This window comes from Bubalus kerabau, chromosome 3 (assembly GCF_029407905.1).
Source record: "Bubalus kerabau isolate K-KA32 ecotype Philippines breed swamp buffalo chromosome 3, PCC_UOA_SB_1v2, whole genome shotgun sequence".
Taxonomy (NCBI): Eukaryota; Metazoa; Chordata; class Mammalia; order Artiodactyla; family Bovidae; genus Bubalus; species Bubalus kerabau.
In genome coordinates, this window is record NC_073626.1 from 117,692,265 (window position 1) to 117,718,266 (window position 26,002).

A 26,002-nucleotide genomic window follows, 5' to 3' on the forward strand; every position below is an offset into this window, starting at 1 on the left:
TTTAAAATTTTAATTGAAGTATACTTGATTTACAATTTGTGTTAGTTTCAGGTGTATAGCACAGTGATTCAGTTATACACACATACACACACACACACACACACTTATTATCAGTGAATCGCTGTACTGAAACTAACACAACACTGGGTTGAGAAGATCTCCTGGAGAAGGAAATGGCTACCCATTCCAAATGAAGATTTCTATGTCTACAGCCTTTGTATACATAGCTAAATAATAAATTGACTAGCTAAACAAATAAACTAAAATTCTCTTGGTTGGAGAAGCCCATGGACAGAGGAGCCTGGCAGGCTATAGTCCATGGAGTTGCAAAGAGTCAAACACAACTGAGCAACTAACACACACACACATATATATTCTATTTTGGATTCTTTCCCCTTATTTCTTAATTAAATAAAAAAATGACAACTTGTCCCTGAGAGTGGAAGGTGCATCTGGCCACTCTCAGATGCCCAGGAAGCAGTTCACACAACTTGATGTGATCTAAGAAAGATCATGGTGGATACCTGCCCTTACTGGAGCAAGGAAAAGGGGCCGCCTCCATCCAAGGCCCCACCTCCTGAAAGAGCTTCAGCTTTTCCCAGACACATTTTGTAGGCTTACCATTTAGTCTTCCATTTACCACATGTTCATTGACTACCTTCTGTGCAAGGCACTCTCCTCCTATTAAAATCTTTTAAAAAATGTAGCTCTCTTAAAAATTTACTATTTCTTTTTCTCTGGATTTCTGCCATGCATCCTTCAGAGCTGTGATGAGGGCCTTCTTGGGAAGCTGCACAGATGGGAGTCACAGAAGCTTGTAACATGTGCTGTGAAGAGCTGCATTCAAAAGCGTTGTCTTTCTCTGCATTGGTCCTTTATGAATGTCGAAAGTGGAAGTGGATAGGTGACAGGCAGGGGAAAGAAGGCAGAGAACTAAGTCAGTCCTGAGGCTGGAATAACTCTCTAGAGATAAGCTAGTGACTTTTGGGCTGAAGGAAAATGAGAGACTAGAAAAATGATCACATCACACACACACACACACACACACACACACACACACAGATGCAACAATGACACACATACGCACACACAGACACAACAGATATCCAATAATTGGATCCAGTTTCTTCTCTGCTCCCTCACTTCTCAGATATGAGCCAGCATTTATGTGATATCCCAGGGTAGGTAAGGACCTTGGTTCATAATGTCTGCATGTGTGAAGGGAAGCAAAGGCCCCTGAAATGACACAGCTCGAGCATTATACATTTTTGCCCATCTCCAAAATGAGATAAAGTTAGTACATTTGGGAGAAGACACACATCAGCCAGATAAAGAAAATGTGCAAATAGACCAGACAGAACCATGCATGGAGTTCTGAGATGTTGGGGAAACCCAAGGCTAGAGCCAGACACCAAAGTAGTAGACATCGCAGTTACCACAAGTACATGAGGGGATGGGAACTCAGAAATCTAGGGAACCTCCATGCTCATGAAGCAAGGGCTGCGTGTCAAGTGTTGGAAGTTAATACTCTTGCCCCTTTGAGCTCTGTGATTCATATCCTGGTCCCATGGTTCAGACAGTCCCAAGAGGACTAGAAATGGATAAGGTGCCACGATGTGATATTTCTTAAAACTAATTATCTGAGAGAATTCATGGAAAATTGAATGGAATAAGGGTTCACACTTGACTGAGATTCACTATCATGCATGACAACGTACAAATTGATCCTTTAGGAAAGTTAATAACTTAGCCAATGTTAATAGTAACCAGTTAGATCTGAACATCAGAATTAATCAAGATTTCTATGTCTACAGTCTTTGTATACACACCTAAATAATAAATTGACTAAATGAATAAACACAACTTTAATTCTGAGTATATAATTAAAGAGCTTGAGCTCTCTCTTCACAGCCTATAAATGCAATTTTTTTAAATTAGTAAAGTTAAAAACACATCTGTGGGCTCTAAGTTCTAGTACTTCTTTATGGGTGCAACATTCTAAGGATATGAGTTTTGTATCTCACTTATTAAGTTCATTAGATCAATTCACAAAGGTTAAGAACTAACTTCTATGTTTACAGGTAGGCAGGTAGATTCATTGTAGCAACTGGGTTTTGAGTCTGGCTAACTTCTATATGAAAAGGCACTTGTAGTCCTTTCCTGGCCTAGCCCACAGAGGGCTCAAGTAAAGGCTTGGGAGGTTGCTGCCAAAACTTGCCCTCTGTGCATCAGTGCTGAGTTGAATCTCAGAGGAGAGTTTTGGGTGAAGTAGAAAAGCAAAGCTTTATTGCTTTGCCAGGCAAAGGGGGACACACGGGGTTTGTGCCCTCACAAGTTGTGTATCCCAGCTTGGGGGGTGTTGGTGAGGAGTTTTATAGCGATGGTTCAAGGGTGGGGTTGCTGATAAGGATCAGGGTGTGTGAAGGGCCTGCACGCCTTAAATCCAGCCTCCTGTGGTCTCCTGACAAGCTTCTGTGGTTCTGAGGTTATCAAACTGTGACCCTCTATCTAGAATGAAGAATGCTTCAAAAGATAATTAACATCTTCCATTTGTTGGGGGTTTAGAACTCAAAGACACTATTATGTACATCCCTTGAGTTGGAACCAGGCTTCTGTCCTAAGAGCACTATTGTTTTTTGGCTGCTTCTCCCTTGTTTCTGCATCCTCTCTCTTCCCTCATCAGCAAATATTTGAACCTGCCCTTTGGAACAAAGGAAAGTGCAAGAAGTGAGGAACTCAGAAAGGCTTCCATGCCCAGGAACCCCACAGGGTCCTGCTCAGTTTCACAGTGAGTTGCCAAGTGCCTGCAGATGCCACACTGCTGGACCCAGCTTTGTCTCTAATGAGCTGAGTCACTGTAGACAATTTTCCTTTTTCTTTTGAGTTTAACTTCACCTTTTTGTCTTTGTGATCAGAGGACAGGGCCCAGTGACCTGTCAGATTCCTTGGACCTCAACAATTCTATGATATTAAGTGCCTAACATATCGTGAGGAATGCCAAAGATGGGGAAAACCAGATTCCAGCTACCACAGTGTTCCCAGTACAGCTCTGGAGATGGAGTTTTGGTCACTGAGAAGCTGTAGCAGGCCTTTCCTCTGGGTTACATTTAAATATGTGATAAAGGGAGGAATGTCTAATGATGGAATTGCAGGGAGAGGACAGAGAGACTAAAGGGAAAGAAATATGTGTCACAAATATATCACTATCATAAGAAACTCACTTGTAAGGTTCTGAGGAAAATTCAATAGGAGATAATTTGTACTATCTGAAAGTTATTTGCTTAGATTCCTTTCAAACGCATAAAGATAACCTTATTTGTTTATTTTTATTAATTTTTAAAATATTTCTGTATGTTATCATTATTTATTTGGCTGTGCTGAGTCTTAGCTGTGGCACAGGGGATCTTGGATCTTTGATCCTGCGTGTGTGATCCTTAGTTGTGGCATGAGGGAACTTTTCTAGTTGTGGCATGCAAGCTCTTAGTTATGGCGTGTGGGATCTGGTTCCCTGACCAGGGATTGAACCTGGGCCCCCTGCATTGGCAGTGCTGAGTCTTTTAGCCGCTAGACCACCAGGGAAGTCCCAAGATAGCCTTTAAAAAAAAAAAAAAAAAAAGTCAGTTTACAATCCCATCTTTATGTTTTAATTTCTCACTTTGTCTAAAGCCATCTTGTGTGATTTACAGTGAATTTAAGGATTCTATTTTGCCCAGTACACTGTTGCTTCAATGAGATATAGCCAATTGGTATTATATTTGAGAGACATTATTCCTATGTCTGGTTTGCATATTTCCCACTAGAATTGTCTCTCTTCTGCTTTCTAAAGTTATACTTCAGAAAAACACATGTCAGTGGGGCAATGTCTTTGACCTGATAAGCATGCTTAAGTTGTAAATTATACAGAAAAGTCTTGTCACAAGTCACACTTTTGTGGACTTCAGAGAGGTTGAGTAAATGGTCAGGCCTCACTGATTTGGAGGCTTTGGAGTTGATTGTCAATGTGACTGAATATTTTTTTGAAAGACTGACAGTTAAGGCATTTCAAATTTATAGTTGAATTAACAGTGAATAGAATTTTTTCACTCTGTTTGAAAGATGAATAAATAAGTTATGATTGGCATCACTTTGCCAAAACATCCACATCCCTCTCCTCCTCTTCTTCCTCCTCCTCCTCCTCCTTTTTGAAGAAACTCTTGCTTGGAAGAGGAAAAGGAGAGGAGAAATGAAGAGACGGAAGCATTTGAAGAAAGTATAAATAAAATTGCAGTGGGGTAAATAAGAAAACAAGCTCCACTAGCTCAAAGTCTCATGGACAAGCCTGCAGAAGGGTCTGGACTAAGACTGTTAGGATAGGGACTGCTTTTGCCTTTATATCCTTTGAGAATGAAAGAGCACCCAGCCCATTAGATGCCAGTTGAATGAATGAATGATATTGTGATGAAGAAATACTGCAAAATGGCTCTGAGGGTCTAGGATAAGGACCCAAAGCCAGAAAAGCCCCAGGAAACAGAGGTTGGCCTCTGACTGATAACTCCCACTTGGTACCAGTTCTGAACTTGAGAACTTTGTCAGTCAGGTGAGTGTGAGGCATCAAGTTATTATCCTCAGCACAGGGAAGATATAATATCTATTGAATGAATGAATGCAGAAACAGGCATCCATGTTCCAAAAAGCAATGAGTCCCTTTCACAAAATTCCATGTTTTTCTGTAAGTTGATATAGACTCCGTAGATTTCAGATGGAATAATCTTACATATCCAGGTAGTCAACTCAAAACTCATGAATGTTTACAGTGTTTGCTCTTCTAAATCCTTGTGACCAATCAGATAAACTATTTGAAAAATACCTTTGGGTCACAAACAAATTGGGATCCACTTTTTACCTCTGAAAAATCAGAAATCCAAAAAATAAGAACACCTGGACTTTGTGTCACTTTTCCTTGGCATCAAATTGTGGGGGTTTTTATCCGTAAATATTTTCAGTAAATATTGTATTTATCAGTAAATATTTTCATGTGCATTTATAAAAAACATTCCTGGTTGGTTTTTGATGACGTGACAAGGTGTCTGCCTGGCATGGGTTATAGCCTATGACCCTTGAAAATGTGGTTCTTCCACTTAGTTCATGTGTTTTTAGGACCCAGAGATGATTGAGACAGAAAGATAGATGTGTTCCACCCTCTTGGGATAGTAGTTTAACTTGCAAATAAGCTTTTGGAGTTAAATATTTATCTCATGTCCAGATAATATAAAACTTCTCTGTTTAAAGACTGGTTCATTTTTACCAATTTGATACTGGGTTACAAATCAAAAATAGCTTGTAATTCTTCAGTAGAAGTCCTTATGACTTTGATCAAATCTGCAAAAGTTGCAAGCAAAAAGATAAAGCCATGGACACCTGGCCATTCCAATTTAGTAACTGTAATGTTACCAATGACTTCCCAGTTAGTTTTAAAAGGCTACCTTCTCCCCACACAAAGAGAGCAATGTTGACTTGCCAACCTGTATTAGAACTCAAATAAAATGTCAGCCAGCAAGTTCCTTGAATCAAGAGGTCACAGACCTGGGCATGACTGCTACATTTCAGATAGGCCTGGGTTATTCTTGGAGCAATAAAACAACTGTATGTGTGGAAGCTGAAATAATGAACTATCCAAGCTTGTGAGATAATCATGTCAAGCTTGGGGATCTGAGTTGATCACCTCTTGAAGAGGACAAGCTCTCTCATCTCCTTCTAGACCTTCAGGTCAGCACAGCCAAAATCACTTTCATCTTCTCTTACAAGTGTTTTTGCTGCCTTTTCTTTTCCTTTTATTTTGCCAACTCTTCCCTCCATCCCTTCCATTTCTTCCCTCTATCCTTTCCATTTGTTCCCTCACACACATTCTGCCTAATTGCATGTCAATGTAAATATCCTGAAAGGAATCCATGAATTCATCTGAACCCTCTACTCAGGGCCTTGTTCAGCAGATTTGCTTATCAACAATAAACTCTTACCTTACCTTCCAAAATATGAAACTCAGAAAACTACCTCTAGCCCTTGAAAATGTGAGGCACAGCTCTCAGATGCTGAGCATTTACAAACACAACCTCCAATTAGCAGCATATTTGCTTATGGGCTTTTTTTTTTTCCTTGACAAAAACCTCAATCGCTGAAACCTGGAATGAAATTTCAAAGACTTTGTCCCTATGAGAAGCTACAAGATCAGAAAAGTAGAGAGTTTTAAATCTGGGGTCTTAGATATTTGAATAGATATTGAATATAAGCCCAGCTGTGCGGGTTGCATTTGCTCATTTTGAACATCCTGGTTTGTGTTACCTGAGGTTCTTTGTGTCTGTCTGAGGATGCAGAGACAGAATCCCCTACGGGTCTCTAGTTTTTACTGGATACAAAGGCCTGTGTCAGAGCAGAGTTAGCCGTGATTTGAACTTGTTTGCTTTCTTCCCAGTTGGTCACAGTCATATATAAAATTTGAAAATGCCAAAATTGCCCAAGGAACAAACAAATCTTTCAGAGGTCTAAAGCAATTTCTCCCTGGTTTTCCATGCTCAGGAATGGCAGATAGCAGATCTACTGTTATTAAAAGCAGACTTCATTATACAGCAGATGTGTCCTATGTGATAAGGTCATTAGTGAGGACCAGGGAAGGAATGCCAGAAAGAGTGGACAGAGGCTGGATCACTCTTAGTGCTTTGTTACTTCCCGGTGATCTTCCTCGTGGGATGCTCTACGGCAGGGGCGTGGGCTAGGAAACCCTATCTGTGAGCATCTTATTCAGCCCATTCATAGCTCACTCGTGACTGAAACTTGGCATGCTGGAGTCCAGGCAGGAGGCCATGGCAACCCATTTAATACCAATGTTCAGAACAATCTCCTTGTAATGAGGGCAGTATTAAGAAAACAGACTTTCTGCCTCATTCTGGGCAGAGCTTAAAGATGCTAGGCTGTGTTGTAGTAGGGCTTTTCTTTTCTCTTAAGTCAAATTTTATCATCCTTTATCCTCAAATATAGATGAGCCATGTTTGATATTTGGAAAATAAATTTGTGATATCAAATTTTCAATGCTAATCTTTTAAAATTGGCAATTGCCTTAGCTCAGTTATATGTTCTCTAACTCTATCAATCTGTATAGTACTTGGTTTCCATGGGAATAAGCTTTGCACGTTCATTCATTCAGCCCAGAACCTGAATTAATTCAGGAGGCTGTGGTTGCCCTGACGCTCAGTGCTAAGCAGTTCTCCTGATAATTAGAAATATCATCTGTGTTGCTCCATTAGACAAGCATTTCTCTGTTTTGTATGTGTTTTTTTAAATTTTTTCATATCAGTAATCTTACTGTGCCTACTTTCTGCAAGAAGTAGTTCTTTGCCAAGATAATTGGAAGTTTTTTGTTTTTTAACTTCTTCAAATCCATCATAAGAACCTCAATCTTTCCTTTTTCTCATAAGCTAATCAAATTGTCCAAATAGATGCTGATTTGTAGTCATAGGACCATAATTCTCCAGTTTGAGATAAAAGTCAAAATCACACAGAAGGCTTAATAAAACACAGATTACCGGTCCCACCCCAAGAGTTTCTGATTCAGTAGGCCTGGGTAGGGCCATGAATTTCCATGTCTAACAATTTCCCAGGAGATGCTGATTCTGGTGCTGATGGACTGGGATGTACACCTTGAGGCCCATGAGGTTTGTCAATATTAAGTTGTCACAAAAGAACCACAAGGCTCAGAGAGAATTTCTGGAGAAGTTGCTATGTGCTTGGTTAGCATGTTGTAAATTTTGTCAGATGTATTTTTTTACTATCTTGACTTTGTGTAAATTACATGCAAATTCAAGAGGGATACACAGTGAAACCTATAAATAGAGAAGGAAAGAGAATGAATATGAAGTGGAGGACGCAGAGTAGACTTTGAAGAAGATATTAGACTAGAGCTGACCACGAAGCAAGTGAAAAATGTAATTTTCATAAAGCAGATAATTGTTTTTACTTTTTTTTATAGGAAGTAAACTCCTTAGTTGATTTATTGTTTAAATTATAGAAAAGCAGTTCAGTTATAGGATATGTTCTTGCCTTTAAAACATCAGTTTTTCCATATAATAGCTCTGTAATTTGTGTTAAGAAGTAGATTCCAGTTCCAAAGAGTGATCATGCTTTTGAAATTGTGTTTTCAACTAGCTCTATAGGTATTTCAATTGATCTAAACTTAAGTTATTGTCAAAGTTTTAGAAGCAAATCTTTTTTTTTTTTAAATATAGTTGATTTATAATGTGTCAGTTCCAGGGGTACAGCATAGTGATTCAGTTCTACAAGTATATGTATTCATTCTTTTTCAGGTTATTTTCCCATATAAGTTATTACAGAATATTGGTTAGTGTTCCCTGTGCTATATAGTAGATCCTTGTTGGTTATCTATTTTATATATAGTGTTGTGTACATGTTAATCCCAAGCTCCTAATTTATCCATCCCCTCAACTAAAACAGATGGTTTTCTCTTATTTTGTAAAATTTATTTATTTATGGGTCTCCTGGGTCTTCGTTGCTGTGTGGGCTTTTCTCTAGTTGCGGTGAGCAGGGGCTACTGTCTAGCTGCGGTGCTCAGACTTCTCACTGTGGCGGCTTTTCTTGTTGCAGGGTGCAGGCTCTAGAGTGTTCAGGCTTCAGGAGCTGTCGTTCCCAGGCTCTCAAGCACAGTCGCAGTAGTTGTGGAGCACAGGCTTAGTTGTCCCACAGTACAAGGGATCTTCTTGGACCATGTGTCTTGCATTAGCAGGCCCATTCTTTACCACTGAGCCACCAGGGAAGTCCTAAGGCTGGTACTTTTTCAATCAGCAATTAACAAGTAGCACAGACTTGGGTTCAAGAGATGCCCCATGTGTCACCCATAAGGTTAACTGTTGCATGTGTAAGCAGGATTTCCACTTTATAAACAGAGATTCAACAATGATTCAACAATGGCTGCTTTTTAAATGTCTCCTTGTCTATAAATAATGTCCAAAGTTGGCTTGTTCACTAATATCATCTCCAAAAGGATTTTGTTAGATATATTTGACTGAGCCACTGGTAAAAAAATGACAAAAACCACATTTTTTAACCTTGAGTATTGTTGGATTTTGTACACACTCCTGGTTTTAATGAACTTCTGAACAGACATATGATGATCTGTCAAAGCAAGTGCTTATTTCATTTAATTGAGACTTTGAGATATTGTGACATTCTATGAGGAGGACATAAAATTTTGCCTGAGAGTAACCAGTAAGGAAGTGTTTTACTGCTTATTTATTTTAAATGTAATCATTACCTAATAATTCCTTGTCTAGTATTTATACTACACAGATGCATTAGCGGGTTTATTCCTAAGTGAGACTAACTGACCCCCCCCCCACCTCCCCACCCCCTCCATACCCATGTCCCTGGATTGAATCCTTCTATGATATCCTGAGGTCTTTCTGTGCACATGTAACCACAGCCCTTCAGAATCAGACTGGCATGAAACAGCAGTTTCAATATTAAAGAAGAACTAAAGAAGATGCTCTGGCTTTGGACTCTACAAATCTCCAAGGAGTTTAAATCATACTAGCTCTTGGCAGCAGAGAAGGCAATGGCATCCCACCCCAGTACTCTTGCCTGAAAAATCCCATGGATGGAGGAGCCTGGTGGGCTGCAGTCCATGAGGTCACTAAGAGTCAGACACGACTGAGTGACTTCACTTTCACTTTTCACTTTCATGCATTGGAGAAGGAAATGGCAACCCACTCCAGTGCTCTTGCCTGGAGAATCCCAGGGATGGGGGAGCCTGGTGGGCTGCCGTCTATGGGGTCGCACAGAGTCGGACACGACTGAAGCGACTTAGCAGCAGCAGCTCTTGGCAGGTAATGGCGGGTTGTCAGCTCATTCTGAGTGTGAATCTGTGCATGTGTTGCTTGGTCAAGTTGCCATGTTAGTGTGTTCCTGGTATGCACACCTCTAGTTCTTCATAGCTGGATGACAAGGCATTCTATCACAGAAATCTGCCAGAGATCACATTTTCAGTTTCTTCCTGCAAATATAGTCATTGGATTGTTGCACTCTCCTTCCCGCAGACCAGGAGTCTTGTCTGAGACTGGTAGGATTTTCTATTCCCTTAACTTCCCAAGTGGCATTAGCAGTACACTTGATTGTTTTGTGGCTGTCTTCTGACCTCTGGGAAATCAGCAACTACATTATTAGCAGGAAGAACAGGAAGGGCAGATCTAAGAGACAGAGATGAATATATTTATTCATTAGGTTGGCAACCACTTAGTGAGCATTAGATGTATCCCTTATGTATATGTATGTGTGTTCATATAAATGATTCACAATCTTCAGCCTTGGGGAGAGGTGATTAAATAGTTTATAATCTAGCACTATGGTTACTATGATAGAAAGAGAAGATGCTAGGAACACACAAAGGTGAGTGGTTGGATGGCTGCCTAATAGAATTAGGGAAATCTCCAGTAGGTTTTAAAAAGAGAGGAGATTGGAAGGAAGATGACAGGAGGAAGGATGTTTTGGACAGAGAAATGTAGAACAAGCACGATAGTATGAGAGAGCTAGTGTGCTTCAGGAATGGCAGGTGGATGGGCAGAGTTGGAAGGTAGAGTGTCACCAGAGAAGTTGGACATGAACCTGGAGAGGGTAACAGGAGCCAGGTCATGAAGAGTGTTATATCCTGTGCTAAGGAATTGGATTTCAGTACAGTGATATATGATGAGTACTGCCTTTTCAACTCACACCTGGGATGAAAATACTGAAAATGGATTCAAGGGGCATATGACTTGAAGCCCAGAGACTGGTTAGAAAATATTTCTGTTAGTTTAAGAAAAACCCAAGAATAAGTTGAGCTAGGGTCATGGCAGTGGGAATGCAGAGAAGAAGGCTATTATGAGAAAGAGGATTGGGAAATTTTGGTGGACAGGAAGAAGGGCTAAGTGAAAGCCTGAGGTTCCAGGTTGGGGCCAGATAGGAGTTAATCTCTATTAACAAATTTGTTAGATAGCCTCTCTGGCTTTTGGTGTGGTGAGGATGAACAGTAAAGGCACAGAGAAGAGTCAGTCTTGAGCTAAAGAGGCAAACCTACATCTCTCCATTGGTAAAAAGAAATAGAAAAGGGGTCCTTTGTGGGCCTTGTAATACCACTCCAGAGGCTGCATTATGGTCTATAGCATCATCTCTGAACAGGAAGGTCTGCCGAAGAATGCATATTCATGTAGAACAAGCTAAAGGACCACCAACCTATTCTCATAAATCCTTTCTTCCCTGATGTTACAATAAGTTCTTGGGTAAGTAAGAAAAATTTGACCTCTCCCTCTTTGTTCTATTGCTTCCCAGAAAGTGAGCAGTCTTCAGGTGGTGGAGCACAGGGCAGCTGGCTGATCTCAGACCTTCCAAGTCCTCCCTTTTGTAGTCATTTCTTGGTTGCATCATCTCTTCAGTCTGCTCACATTTTTTTTTTTTTTCTTTTGATGGTGCTACACATTCTAATGTATTACTCTTTTCTGTACTGCAAGCAAATGGAAAAGTTAGCTCTATAAAAAAATTAGTGGCAAGTTTTTAATTGTGTAAGAGGATGATGACTTCATAACATTCTACAGTGGAACTTGAAAAACTAATTCACAACTAGTGAGTGGAAGGGCTGGAATTAGAATTCACATTTTTCCTGACCCCATTTTTACTGAGGGCTTCCACAGAGATGACATGGATGTACATGCAAAATAAAAACAAATTCAGATCCTGAATCCTGCATCAGGTGCTTGTGGGGCAGGTATTATGAAGAGCAGTTAAGTAGACTCGAAAGAAGAGTTAGGTCAAAGAAAGGAGCAAGCCTTCCAGAAAGCCTATGAAAAAAATGGAAGTTCATGGGGGAAGTCACACAAAGAATGGAAAAATAATCCTCCTCCAATAAAAGCAAGAAAAATATATGAAAGAGACTGAAGCACATTCATCGCTCCTTTCTCCGCCATCCTCTGTGCAGTTGCATTTGCTCCTCGCCAAGTCTTCTCCCAAGACTTTCAAGATTAAGTGATTTTTTGCCAAAAACAAAAGCAGGATCATCTCATTCCCCCATGGTTTTGCATGAAAACTGGTAATAAAATCAAGTACAAGAAAATGGTTTCAAATCCTTGTTCTCCTGATGCCCACATATTGGGTTTTTACAAAATATTTTTGTAGTGTCTATACTTCACCAGATTTAATAAGCTTGCCAAAATTATGGTGACGATACTGTAATATCCTTGAACAAGAATGATATGGAGACATTTAGTCATTGGTTAAAGATACTTGTTACTTTCAGCTATGTTTTCTTTTTCCTATGCCCAATCTGGATTATTCCTGCCCTATGGACCTATACTAGCATTCGTGCCTATATTATTTTTCAACTACTGTACACCTGGCTCTGCCTTCCATACTTTGAAGTGTATCAGCCAAATGTAAATCCTGTCAAGGTCAGAGTGTCATTTAGAATTGCAAAAAAGTTGCTGGGCATGTCCATTCGGGCACTGTGACCTATCTCCACCCAACTTTGCCCTGCCATTTGGTGAGATATTTATAACACCACATGACTGCTTCAGATAGAGGGACTTAAGCTGAAATAAACACAAAGTGATTTGTCAGATTTACCAGTGCAGAGTCCATTAATGACCTTCACCTTGGAAAGAAATACATGGGGGTTTCTGATAACCCTGAGCTGAGTCACATGTACCTTAACAATGGCCTTCTCCTTGTGACTTCTGTTCTGTGCAACATCAGAATGACTCTCACTACTCCCTGGTCTTCTAGTCCAGGAAGGAGTTGTCAGAGAGAAGTACTTAGTCTATAAATTTCTTTCTAAAGGAATTACAGCTTCACATAACTGAATTTTGTGTTAAATCAACAAGAATTAAGGAGTTAAGAGCCACAGAATCAGAGGTTTTAGAACAGGAAATGCTTTCCTTTTTCTATATATTATCTTGTAGATTATATCCAATATCCCTGTGAGGTTAGCATGATTATTCCTATTTTGAAAATTAGGAATTTGAGGCTCAGAGAAGTTACATGACCTTTATTCTTGGTCATATAACTAGAAAGTGACAGAACCTGAAAGGAATCTGTCTCTGATAATTCTAAACCCAGTGCTTTCTGGAGCATGTAACACTATCTTCAAAGACCATTGATAGGAAACATAATGTTGTATTAAAAAAAAAAAAGTGGAAACAGTGAGATATTTTATCTCCTTGGGCTTCACAATCACTGCAGACAGTGACTTGTAGCCATGAAATTAAAAGAAGTTTGCTCCTTGGAAATAAAGCTATGACAAACCTAGACAGCACGTTACAAGCAGAGACATCACTTTGTCGACAAAGGTCCATATAGTCAAAGCTATGGTTTTTCCAGAAGTCATGTATGGATTTGAGAGTTGGACTATAAAGAAGGCTGAGCACCAAAGAATCGATGCTTTTAAACTGTGGTGCTGGAGAAGACTCTTGAGAGTTCCTTGGATAGCAAGGAGATCAAATAAGTAAATCCTAAAGGAAAACCATGAATATTCATTGGAAGGACTGATGCTGAAGCTGAAGCTTCAAAACTTTGGCCACCTGATGGGAAGAGCTGACTCTTTGGAGAAGACCCTGATGCTGGAAAAGATAGAAGGCAAACAGAAGAGGACAGCAGAGGATGAGATGATTAGATAGCATCACCGACTCAATGGACATGAGTTTGAGCTATCACATGATAGCTCAGGACAGGGAAGCCTGGCATGCTGCAGTCCAAGGGGTCACAAAGAGTCAGACACGACTTAGCAACTGAAAGACAACAAAGTGTTATAGGTACTGTGGGACGTAACTGAATATCAAAGGCATAGCCCCTTATTACAGAAACCCGTAGCCCTGCTGACATCTGTTCCCATGCCCAAACACCTGTTTATACTGTTCCTTCTTTACAAACATGTTATGGGTACTAGTGCTCACATTCTATTTTACAGAGGAGTTTGAAAAACTAGTTTACAACCAGTGAGTGGAAGGGCTGGAATTAGAAGTCACATTTTTTTCTGACTCCATTTCTACTGAGGGCTTGTCCAGAGATGACATAGAAGTACATGCAAAACAAAAAGAAACCTAAATCCTACATCCTACATTGGGTGCTTGTGGGGCAGGTATTATGCAGTTCAGTAGACTTCCCTGAAGGCTCAGCAGGTAAAAAATCTTCCTAAAGTTCAGGATACCCAGAAGTCATGGGTTTGATCTTAGATTCAGAAAGATCCCCTGGAGGAGGAAATGGCAACCCACTCCAGTATTCTTCCCTGGGAAATCCCATGGACAGAGAAGCCTGGTGGGCTATGGTCTATGGGATGGCAAAGAGTCGATCACAATAGCACACATACACACCGACTCCAAAGAAGAGCTGGGTCAGAAAAAGAAGCAAACATTCTGGCTGGACTAGCTGGGAAGGCCTTCCAGAAAGCCTGCAAAAAAATGGGAGCTCCCTGGGGAAGTCACACAGAGAAGAAATGGAAAAATAACTCTCCTCCAATAAGAGCAAGAAAAATGCATGAAGGAGATTGAAACACATTCATCTCTCCTTTATTCTCTGCCATCCTCTGTGCAGTTGAATTTGCTCCTTGCCATGTCTTCTCCAAGACTTTCAAGATTAAGCAATTCTTAGCCAAGAAACAAAAGCAGGATCATCTCATTCCCCAGTGGATTTTCATGAAAACAGGTAATAAAATTAGGTACGGTTTCAAGAGAAGAAGAATCAAGCTGAGTCTATGAGGAGTCCCGCACATGAGCACATGAAGTGGCACACATATTTATGCTGTGTCCAGATCTCTTGCATCTCACTACATCACTCTGAGAACATCACTACTCTCTGAACAGCTGGATGTGTTTTATTGGAAAAATAATTTGTCTCTGTGTCAGTGTTTCTACTCCAGCGCTTTGGCTCAATAATAAATATGTGAGACCTTTTGTTGAAAAAGGAAAGAAATATAAGCACATTTACAAAGAAATGCATTAAACTTTCACACGCCTTTATGAATGGACATAAAAACATTGCAGACTTGTATGCATGGTCCTCATCTGACAGGCCCTGCAGGGAGGCTGTGACTAAGTGGTCTCCTGTTACTACCTTAGCCTGTGCCAGTGGCTTTAGCTGACCTGCTCATCTTGAGGTCCTTAAACTATGCTCACATCTCAGCACAAAGGCTAGCTAACCCTTCACATCTTGTCAAAATTCCTTCCCTCACATCATAGGGACCCCTGTTCAGAGAGCCATCCCTGACTACCTTATCTAAATTAGCTCATGCCAGGCACTCAAGAACCCCAATTCCTCCAATATTTTCATTCAGGGCAATTGTCATTACCTAGCTTTAATAACAAACTGACTTATGTGTGTTAGTCACCCATGCCAGATAGCAAATTCCACAGGAGTAGCTTTTTATTAACCTTTTTTTCTAGTGCTTAAAACAGGACCTAGCATGTCAAAATGTCCAGTAGTTATTGAATGAATTACTTGATTAATATTCAGTGCTGTGGATAAGAATCTTAGGTGGACATGAGATGATTTTGCAAATTCCTAGTATTCTCTTTCTCTCAATATAAGTTATCTTCTTTTCCCACTTCTAACTGAGCATTTCCCTGACATCTCTTCTGGTTCTTTTTGGAAAATAAGCATACCTACTTTTTTTTTTTAAAGGACCTCTCCTCGAGGGAAAATCACAGGTCTTCACAGAACAGATTATGAACTCAGTAAATACAAAGCAAATAGACAGTGCTTGAGTCTCTGATGACTTGGCTAAAAAGGAGCATTGCCTTAAAATTTAGCACCAGAAACTCAGTTGTTAACTGTGTCAGTGGTGTTTTCCTAGGGCTAGCAGCCTGGGTCTGAAGGTTATGTCCACAGGTATTAAAAATATTAACATAAAGCTGAATGATGATGCATGAGGTGCTCTCTTTTCCCATCCCTTCACTTGACTTTGCATTCGAACGAACCCTAAGTCTCTTGGCTCCAGACCTTGTCTTCCTTATGCTGATGGTGTAGAACATGCTCTGTGCAATGGAGATCGTGCTTTAAGTTTTGGGTGGCATCTTTTTTGCCTTCACCCTACACCATTCTTTCTCATTCCCATCTGGCTTCAGTTGCTTCAGTTCAGGTCAGTTCAGTTCAGTCACTCAGTCGTGTCCGACTCTTTGCAACCCCATGAATTGCAGCACGCCAGGCCTCCATGTGCATCACCAACTCCCAGAGTTCACTCAAACTCACATCCATCGAGTCAGTGATGCCGTCCAGCCATCTCATCCTCTGTCGTCCCCTTCTCCTCTGCCCCCAACCCCTGCAGGCATCAGAGTCTTTTCCAATGAGTCAACTCTTCGTATGAGGTGGCCAAAGTACTGGAGTTTCAGCTTTAGCATCAATCCTTCCAAAGAACACCCAGGACTGATCTCCTTTAGAATGGACTGGTTGAGTCCAGGTTCGATGCACGATACTGGATGCTTGGGGCTGGTGCACTGGGACGACCCAGAGGGATGGTATGGGGAGGGAGGAGGGAGGAGGGTTCAGGATGGGGAACACATGTATACCTGTGGCGGATTCATTTTGATATTTGGCAAAACTAATACAATTATGTAAAGTTTAAAAAAAAAAAAAAGAATGGACTGGTTGGATCTCCTTGTAGTCTAAGTCTTTTCCAACACCACAGTTCAAAAGCATCAATTCTTTGGCGGTCAGCTTTCTTCACAGTTCAACTCTCACATCCATGCATGACTACTGGAAAAATCATAGCCTTGAGTAGATGGACCTTTGTTGGCAAAATAATTTCTCTGCTTTTGAATATTCTATCTAGGTTGGTCATAACTTTCCTTCCAAGGAGTAAGCGTCTTTTAATTTCATGGCTGCAGTCACCATCTGCAGTGACTTTGGAGCCCCCCAAAATAAAGTCTGACACTATTTCCACTGTTTCCCCATCTATTTGCCATGAAGTGATGGGACCAGATGCCATGATCTTCGTTTTCTGAATGTTGAGCTTTAAGCCAACTTTTTCACTCTCTACTTTCACTTTCATCAAGAGGCTTTTTAGTTCCTCTTCACTTTCTGCCATAAGGGTGGTGTCATCTGCATATCTGAGGTTAATGATGTTTTTCCCAGCAATCTTCATTCCAGCTTGTGCTTCTTCCAGCCCAGTGCTTCTCATGATGCACGCTGCATATAAGTTAAATAAGCAGGGTGACAATATACAGCCTTAACGTACTCCTTTTCCTATTTGGAACCAGTCTGTTGTTCCATGTCCAGTTCTAACTGTTGCTTCCTGACCTGCATATAGGTTTCTCAAGAGGGAGGTCAGGTGGTCTGGTATTCCCATCTCTTTCAGTATTTCCACAGTTTATTGTGATCCACACAGTCAAAGGCTTTGGCATAGTCAATAAAGCAGAAATAGATGTTTTTCTGGAACTCTCTTGCTTTTTCCATGATCCAGTGATGTTGGCAATTTGATTTCTGGTTCCTCTGCCTTTTCTAAAACCAACTTGAACATTTAAAATTTCATGGTTCACGTATTACTGAAGCCTGGCTTGGAGAATTTTGAGCATTACTTTACTAGCGTGTGAGGTGAGTGCAATTGTGCGGTAGTTTGAGCATTCTTTGGCATTGTCTTTCTTTGGGATAGGAATGAACATTGACCTTTTCCAGTCCTGTGGCCACTGCTGAGTTTTCCAAATTTGCTGGCATATTGAGTGCAGCACTTTCACAGCATCATCTTTCAGGATTTGAAATAGCTCAACTGGAATTCCATCACCTCCACTAGCTTTGTTTGTAGTGATGCTTTCTAAGGCCCACTTGACTTCACATTCCAGGATGTCTGGCTCCAGGTGAGTGATCACACCATCGTGATTATCTTGGTCGAGAAGATCTTTTTTGTACAGTTCTTCTGTGTGTTTTGTACAGTTCTTCTGTGTATTTTGTACAGTTGTTCTGTGTATTCAGTTGCTTAGAGATGATTTTTGATTCAGACATAATGGTGATTCTCTTGGACTTTTGTGCACACACCATTATTGCCATAAAACAAGTGTTAAGTGCTCGCTCTGCAGGCCTGAGGAATCTGGAAACAGTGTTGAGAGGGGTCACTTGTGTTGCTTTCTGGATCAGCTTGTAATCACCCAAGAATAAGTGCTCATTTAGGGCTCGAGAGAAACTGGCTTCACCATAACTACTCTCAGTGGCCCATTTGGGCCTTGCTGGGGACCTGTGTCCTAGACTTCACTCAGGATGTGGGAGTAAGGGTGGTTGCAAGACCAGGGCTGCATCTAGCTCCAGGGTGTCGATCACTGATGCTGGCACAGCCAGCGTGTAATGAGTACTCCCAGCACTCCTGTCATGAGTACTCCTAACTTGGACATTTGGGAAATTATGTCAGAAATCATAAGATTGCCAAGAGGAGGTCCTTGACCCTTTATAGCACTGGTGCTCTGTCTCTGAGACCCCTGGGTCCCTGTTCTGCCAGCATCATAAGCCTATTTTCTGCCAACCTCTTCCATAGCCACCTTTGCTCAGCACACTGGAAATTCCCTGCCTAGTTCTGCCTAGATCTCTGTGTGTAATAGAATCTGTAGGTTAACAGAGTTGAGTATCACAATTTCCACCACTCAGTTTGAATCTTGGGTGTCTGGGTATTCTGCCTGCTCCTGAGGCATCTTTCTGAGTTGCTCCCATAGCTCCAGTTCACATCTGAAGATTCAGCTAACCTCAGACTGTGTAGTACGATAGCATTCAGCCATGAAAAAAATCACATATAAGGGAAAAACTCACACAGTTCAAACCAGTGTTGTTTAAAGCTCAGCTGTAGTTACCTGGGAAAGTAAAAGGAAGATATTCAACTAAAGATTTTGTTTGGTTTATTTCTTGCTACTTTAAAATTCTCTGATTCTACTTTGCTATAGAATGACCATGTCAATGTGAGTCAGAAGTGAAGATGACTAAAAATACAGTACTACCAAAGCCTTGCTTTCATATGAGAACTTCCATGAGTCCTTCTGGATGCATGATTGTTTTTTTTCTCCCACGTCTCCCCATAAAGATCCCCTTTGTAACCCATTTTTAATTTTTATCTCCCAGAACATAGACTAATTTCTCAGAATGTCTTTCTTTCATGTAAGATGATTTGTCCTTTGAGAGCCGTTTCAGATGATCTAACCTCATATCTGCAGAAAAAGTAGACATAAACGTTAGGATCCTGACTTTAGACGAGCATTTATACCTATAGTTTCCATATATTATTGACTGATTTCTCAGCACATTTCACAGAAGCAGAAGTAGTAGAGGAAATATCCCATCTGATGACACTCCCAACATACAGGTGTATGTTCCTTTTCATGATGAGAGGGGTGAGAGGTAAGAGAAACACTTTGCATGTCTAGGTGGATAGAAAAATGTGCATTTGTTGCCCTAGGGAAATCTAACCATAAACTTGGACTCCCAGTTTCAAATGTTTAGATTTACTCACTAAGTGGACCAGGGCTTTCCAGGTGTCGCTAGTGGTAAAGAACCCGCCTGCCAGTGCAGGAGACATAAGAGACTTGGGTTCCAATTCCTTGGTTTAGGAAGATCCCATGGAGGAAGGCTTGACAATCCACTCCAGTATTCTTGCTGGGAGAATCCCATGGACAGAGGAGCCTGGTGGGCTACAATACAAAGGGTTGCAAAGAGTCGAGCACGACTGAAGTGACTTAGCTAGCACTAAGTGGTCCACATTAAGGACTTACAACCTGATTTTTGCCTGCTTAATAGAGCTCAAGTCAATGTGCAGTCAACTGCTGCTTGACCATCCGGTGCTAGAGGACTTTCTTTTTCCCATGGAAGATGTTAGGGTGATTCAGGAGGTCAAAAGACCTGGGAAAACAGACCAAAAAAAAATTTCTTCAAGCTAAATAAGTAAAATACTCTGTAAAAATAATGTTAACAAATATTAGAAGATAATGTCTATTGAGTGTTTAACCCTGTGTTGTACACTTGATAGCTACATTTAAAGCTTATAACTGCATTTCTGTCTCCATTTTGGAAAATTAAAAGGAGCAACAACAATAGTTGAAGGTCAGAGAAATATTAAGCAATTTACCAAAGGTCATGGATCTGGTACTTGGCAGAATAGAGAGTACAGATCTGTCTGAGCCCAGCACCTGTGCTCTTTACCCACAGGCCGTGTGGCCTCTAGTCAAAGGGTGTGCCTTCTGCCATCTTGAATTTGTGAGTTCTGGGGAGGAACATTCATTTGGGCACCACAGAAGATAGAAGGGAATTTTATGGTTATGGATCTCTGAGAATTAGACTGTGGGCTCCCTTGGTGCTGCTGCTGTAGCCAGGAGGTTGAGGACAGCTTTCTTACCATCCATTTAAGCAGCCGTCCTAGGAGGGGCAAAGCAATGACCATGAACCTGGATGTGCTTCAGCCTGCCTCATCTTCAAATCCCTTAATACCCTTCCCAAGGGGACTGGAACTTACGTATTTGGCAGGTGAATCCAGAATTCCTTCCAGGTCCTCCCCTCACTAGCCAACATCTCTATAGTTTCATACAGTATAACATTTTTGGAATTAGAGGGAATTCTTACAAGCTGTCCAGCTCTGTCTCTTACCCTCTGCCCATTTTATGGAAGAGACCTGAGGATGTTTGGGGGCATGCCCAAGAATGAGGGCATTACTAATTCCCATCAGCTCCAACAAAAGCCTTAATTCTTCTAATTTCTGCTACAGTGCCCTTTTCATATCACTTCTGAGAGGCAACCTTTACAAATCTTGCCCTTTTTGTCTTGCCTTCCTGTTTAGTTTAAATTTCTCATTATTTAAAAGTATCTCCTCTCTACTCCTCCTAAGTTTTCCTCATTTTTCCCTTCATTGTGTCTATGACTCTTCCTGTGCTATTTTTGAAGGCACATTAATGTTGAATAATGTCCATTCCTTCATCCAGTTTTAGTTTGTATTTTCTTTGTGGCAGGGAGGGAAGTATGAAAGAAATGTGTGCTATGAACAGCTGTTACTGAGTTCTCCAAACAGGAAAGTGCCCTTGGCTATTTATAAGCCCTGCTTTCAAAGATGCAGGTCGGGGCACTGCCTTTTACCCCTGCAGTGTGCCGGGCTGTGTTTTCCAGGGTCCAGTTGATAAAAGCTGTGGTTATTGTTTCTTCAAGCGTTTGTCTTCCTTGAAGTGGGACCAAGTCAATGACTGCACTTGTGAAAAAGTGTGGGAAGACTGAATTACAGGAAACACAATGACCTATTGAATGAACTGGTGTCCATCAATGATTCTAGTGAATAGATTATGAATTGTTCTTACCAGAACCAAAATAAGTTATTCATAATGCCTGACCCTATTTAACTACATCAAGGTTTGGGCTTGTTGTGTAATTGCTGAGAGGAAAAGATATTTTTAAAAGTTCACTGCTCAACCTGTTATAGAATAAAAAATTTTGTTAACCTAGTGAGGTCAATTCAGCTGATTGAATCTGAGTTCTATATTAACATGTGTTGAACATTAACCCATATGTAGTCTCTGATTCTCTGATGGTATGTTTAAAAGCATTCGAACATTAAATTACAGGTAAGCATACGAAGGATTGCCAAGAATATACCTCAGGTGACAGACAAGTGTTTATCATCATTATCACATGTTATTGGAGTTTGAGTTTCCCTTCCAAAAGAGTAAAAAAAAAAAAAATCATGGTAATGATTCTGCTGCTTATAGCAACAACAATAATAATGAAAGATTTCAAATGAAATTAGACCAAGGACTGAGGGATCCGCCCTAAGATCTTTTTCTTGAAAAGCAAACAAGATGTGTGATGTTTACCTACTTTGGCATTTAGTGTAGTCACTGGCAACTCAGCTTTCTGAGAAAGAATACAGTGGACGTTTACAGGATGATTAGAGACTAGCTGTGGTCTATTCCATTCCATGTATCTTCTGTGTAATCTAGTCTATGTGTTTTCTTCCACGTCATCTGTTGTTTTTGGACTTCATCGCTTTTAGTGTCTATGTGGACTTCCCAAGTGGCTCTAGTGGTAAAGAACCTGCCTGCCAAAGCAGGAGATGTAAGAGACTTGAGTTTGATCCCTGGGTGGAACGATCCCTGGAGGAGCACATGGCAACCCACTCCAATATTCTTGCCTGGAGAATCCTATGGACAGAGGAGCCTGGTGGACTGTCCATAGTGTCGCAAAGAGTCGGACATGACTGAAGCAGCCTAGCACGGTGTCTATATAGCAGCCTTTTGACATAGAGACATATGGTGTCTGTATGTGTGTGTGTATGGACACATATGTCTGCTTGTTTGCCAATTAGCTACATAACTTGCAAGTGATTCAATCACATCTTTAGCCCATAGTTTTCTTCTTTCAGATCACCCCATTTACTGCACATAGTTGTGAGGGTATATCTTATGTGGCAGCTGACTTAAAGACATCATTGAGGTTACAAATGTGATCTGGTGTAATGTAACTAATGTCTTGTTAATGGAATTTATTAAGTTTGGGTTAACCCTACCACCCCAATATTTAGCAAGTAGGATACCACAGTAGATGTTTTCCATGACTGGAGATAAATTTCACCAAGCTTTCCATATGCTCTTAGGTTCCTTTACAATCATCTCATGTTTGGGAGAAGAGCCAATGTTAGTAGTTTATTTTGTGGCCATGAAACATTTTTTCTAAGTGAAGTTAATGGGCCTTAGTTTATGACTTTGACCTTGCCGTTAGTTCCTAGCCAAGGGATAATGTTGACACTGAGGTCACATCTTTTGTCTTTAAAGTTTGGAGACCCTGTTGGTTTTCTTTTTTTTCTTTTTTTTTTTTTTCCTTTTTTTCCTTTTTTTTTTTATTTTACTAATCATTTAATAGCCAGTGATCAATCATATCTTTTGTTACCTGTATCTTCTTTTTTTTTTTAATTTTATTTTATTTTTAAACTTTACATAATTGTATTAGTTTTGCCAAATATCAAAATGAATCCGCCACAGGTATACATGTGTTCCCCATCCTGAACCCTCCTCCCTCCTCCCTCCCCACTCCATCCCTCCTGTTGGTTTTCTTAGAAGATATTTACATAGCTACATAGCCCTGTAAGCAAAGTGTGGATACTTCCTTACAAAGTATATGTCTACAGTTATCTAGAAGCTGCCAAAATCTGGTAAGACTGATCAGTTTCATTCTCATGGGTAAATCAGTTCATTTGGAGAGTTCCTGGAATGCACAGCCATCTGCCTTTCCACACTTCAGTGATTTAAAGGGCCAGGTGTGCTGTCTAGGGTAGGAAAGATTCCAGCCTAAATAGTTCCTGTAGAGTGCCTCTCCATCTTTCTTTTCCTCCTCAGAAATAGCATCAATGTAATTACATAGTCACTGTTTGTTCATTATTTGTCTGTTTTCCTTATGACTATAAACTGTTTGTGGTCAGGGAGCATGTTTGTCTTATTTCCTGCTTTTACCCAGTATGTAGCCATTGAGTGGTACACTGAAGGCCTCCATGAGGGATTAAATAAGTGATGACCTGATAGACATGTACAACATCAAGCCAGAAAGGGTTTAATTTCTTCAATTTGAAGATGGAGAAATGAAAACATAAGGGTATTTATGATTAGCCTGACTTGGCTATTTTTGTTAGTGCCCATGTTGGGACTTCCATCTCGATATCCTGATTCAGTCTATGGTTCTCTTTATGGTGTCATGCTTATGTTTGGATTATAATCCATCCTTTCATATTATTTTAAGTGTAGTGTTTTGGTTCTAGGGGATACATTAGGGAGAGGTTAGGGAAAAATCATCTTTTACTGTTCATTTGGGGTGGGGGCATGCCAGCTTCCTAGCTGCACCAAGTGGCTCTAGGGAAGAATTTATTCACTGTTGAGATGCGGAACACAAGATGTGAACTCTCCCTGCCTTGAAATTCCTAGAAGCAAATCACAACCACATGAATACAGGGACAATGCCAGATGGTCTGTCCTCGTCCTTTCCAGCTTTCTGACTCAATCCCAATGATTCAGCCAGGTTGGAAATAACTTCACATCTTCCCCCTCCCTGGGGCCTGTCCCCCACAGAAGAACTATCAGAACTACAGTAATCAAGGATCAAATTATCGTTGAAAGTCTTTATTTAAACTTTTCGAAGGGCTTTTTCAAAATGGAGGATTTGGACACAATAATGGTCCAGTGATTTCCCATCCAGGTTTTTCTTCCAAAACATAAATCCAAAGGAAATTAATAGAATAAAGTTATAATCACAGGCACTAAAATTTTAACTGCTAAGGCAATATTTAATGTTCAGTCTCGAGACTCTAGGCATGCATGGTTTTCAAACCTGGCTGAATATCAGAATCACCAGGGAAACTTGGTCCTACCTGCCAGAGATTCTGCTTCAGTAGGTTTACTGTGGGACCCTGGAATAATCTTCTTCTTTTTTTAAATTGACAGCCCCGCTGAGTGATTTTAATGATAGGCTGCATTTGGAAGCCACTGTTCTAGAAAATCTTCAGAAACTTTCCAAATGGCAAGTTCTATTTTTAAAGCATTGTTTAAAAGCAAACCCCTTGTTCAGGATTCTATTTTAGGAGATAAAAGGCCCATTACTGTGTGGAGTATTAACAGAGTTCTCAAACAGTTATTCATCTTTGGTTAAGCGTTGGATTTTTCTTAGCATTTTTTTTCTTTTTATAAATTCAACAGAGTGTAAAACACACCCCATCCCATCCCTGAGCAGGGGGAGGGGCATCTTGGACTCACTTGCAAGTTTCTTAGTCAGTGGATTTTTATGATCTCCTTGGCATCCGGTCAGCTAGACTTAAACTGCTCCTGTATGGAGGAGTGCTGTGAGTCCAGGAGTCTCAACTCTGTTTCAACAGTTCTTTAGTGTAGTTTATGTAATATATTAACTTATGAGTTAGACTCACACATCTGGAGAAATCATGACAATAAAAGATACAACAGATTATGAATTAACAAGTACCAGATGCACCAGAGTAATGTAGATTGTTCTATTTGCAATTTCAGATGCAGATTTTAGAAAAATGGCCACTTTTCAGGACTATACATGTGTATTTGGAATCACTTAGTAATTAGGTAGAAGACAGATGATAGGAAGAAAGTAGGATGATAGCTAGATAACTGAATGGATGATACATATACTTGGACTTAATAGGAATCTAGCCTGTTTATTTCAAGTGGCACTGGAAAGCTGTATGATTTAGTGGATAAAAAGAGTCCTGGGAAACCATGTATTTGAATCTTGCATCTGTTCTCCAGTTCCTTACCTGGAAAAGTAAAATGCAATTTGTGTTTTCCTCCAAAGATTACTCTATCACAGAAGTGGTCCTTAAGTGAGAAACAACAGAAGGTAATGATTTCAGAGAATGGTGGGTGAGCTAATAGAGAAGGCATAAAATCATATGGAGTCTTAGTTTAGATGCCCAGGCAGTCATCAGGGGAATGCTGGATTTCAGCACTTCAACATGCCAGGTGTGGGCATTGGCAGAAAAACCATGAATCATTTGCCAGATGACTGTACAGCTCATCCATAATGTTCGTTTTTTAAGAGCAACTTAATAATGCTGTCAGATGTTTCAGAATTTCTTGCCATCATAACCACACTGATCACCAGCAAGATTTGTATGTTTGTATATATGTACAACTTTCCTTCTATTATTCAAAGGTATAATATGGGTCCACTTGAAATAAACTTATAAATATATACAAGTTATTTGGTGGTAAGGAACAGAAATGGATGCCAGCTGCAATATACAAGTGGAGCAAGAATGTTATTGGATGAGTGGAGGATAGATTGGGGCTTCCCAGGTGGTGCGGTTAAAGAATCCACCTGCCAATACAGGAGACATAAGCGACATCTTCCCCCTGGGTTGAGAAGATCCCCTGGAGTAGAAAATGCAATCCACTCCAGTATCCTTGCCTGGAAAATTCCATGGACAGAGGAGCATGGCAGGCTACAGACCATGGGGTCGCAAAGAGTTGGACACAACTGAAAGACTAAT

General features: G+C 40.4%; 1 protein-coding gene and 1 non-coding gene across 18 annotated transcripts in view; one reads left to right on the forward strand and one right to left on the reverse strand.

The window, feature by feature from the left end:
* Positions 1-26,002, forward strand: part of NCKAP5 (NCK associated protein 5) — a 1,093,872-nt gene that overhangs the window by 88,309 nt on the left and 979,561 nt on the right. The window lies entirely within an intron of this gene.
* Positions 3,505-3,579, reverse strand: TRNAG-GCC (transfer RNA glycine (anticodon GCC)). The gene has a single exon. It is a non-coding gene; the product is annotated as a tRNA-Gly (tRNA).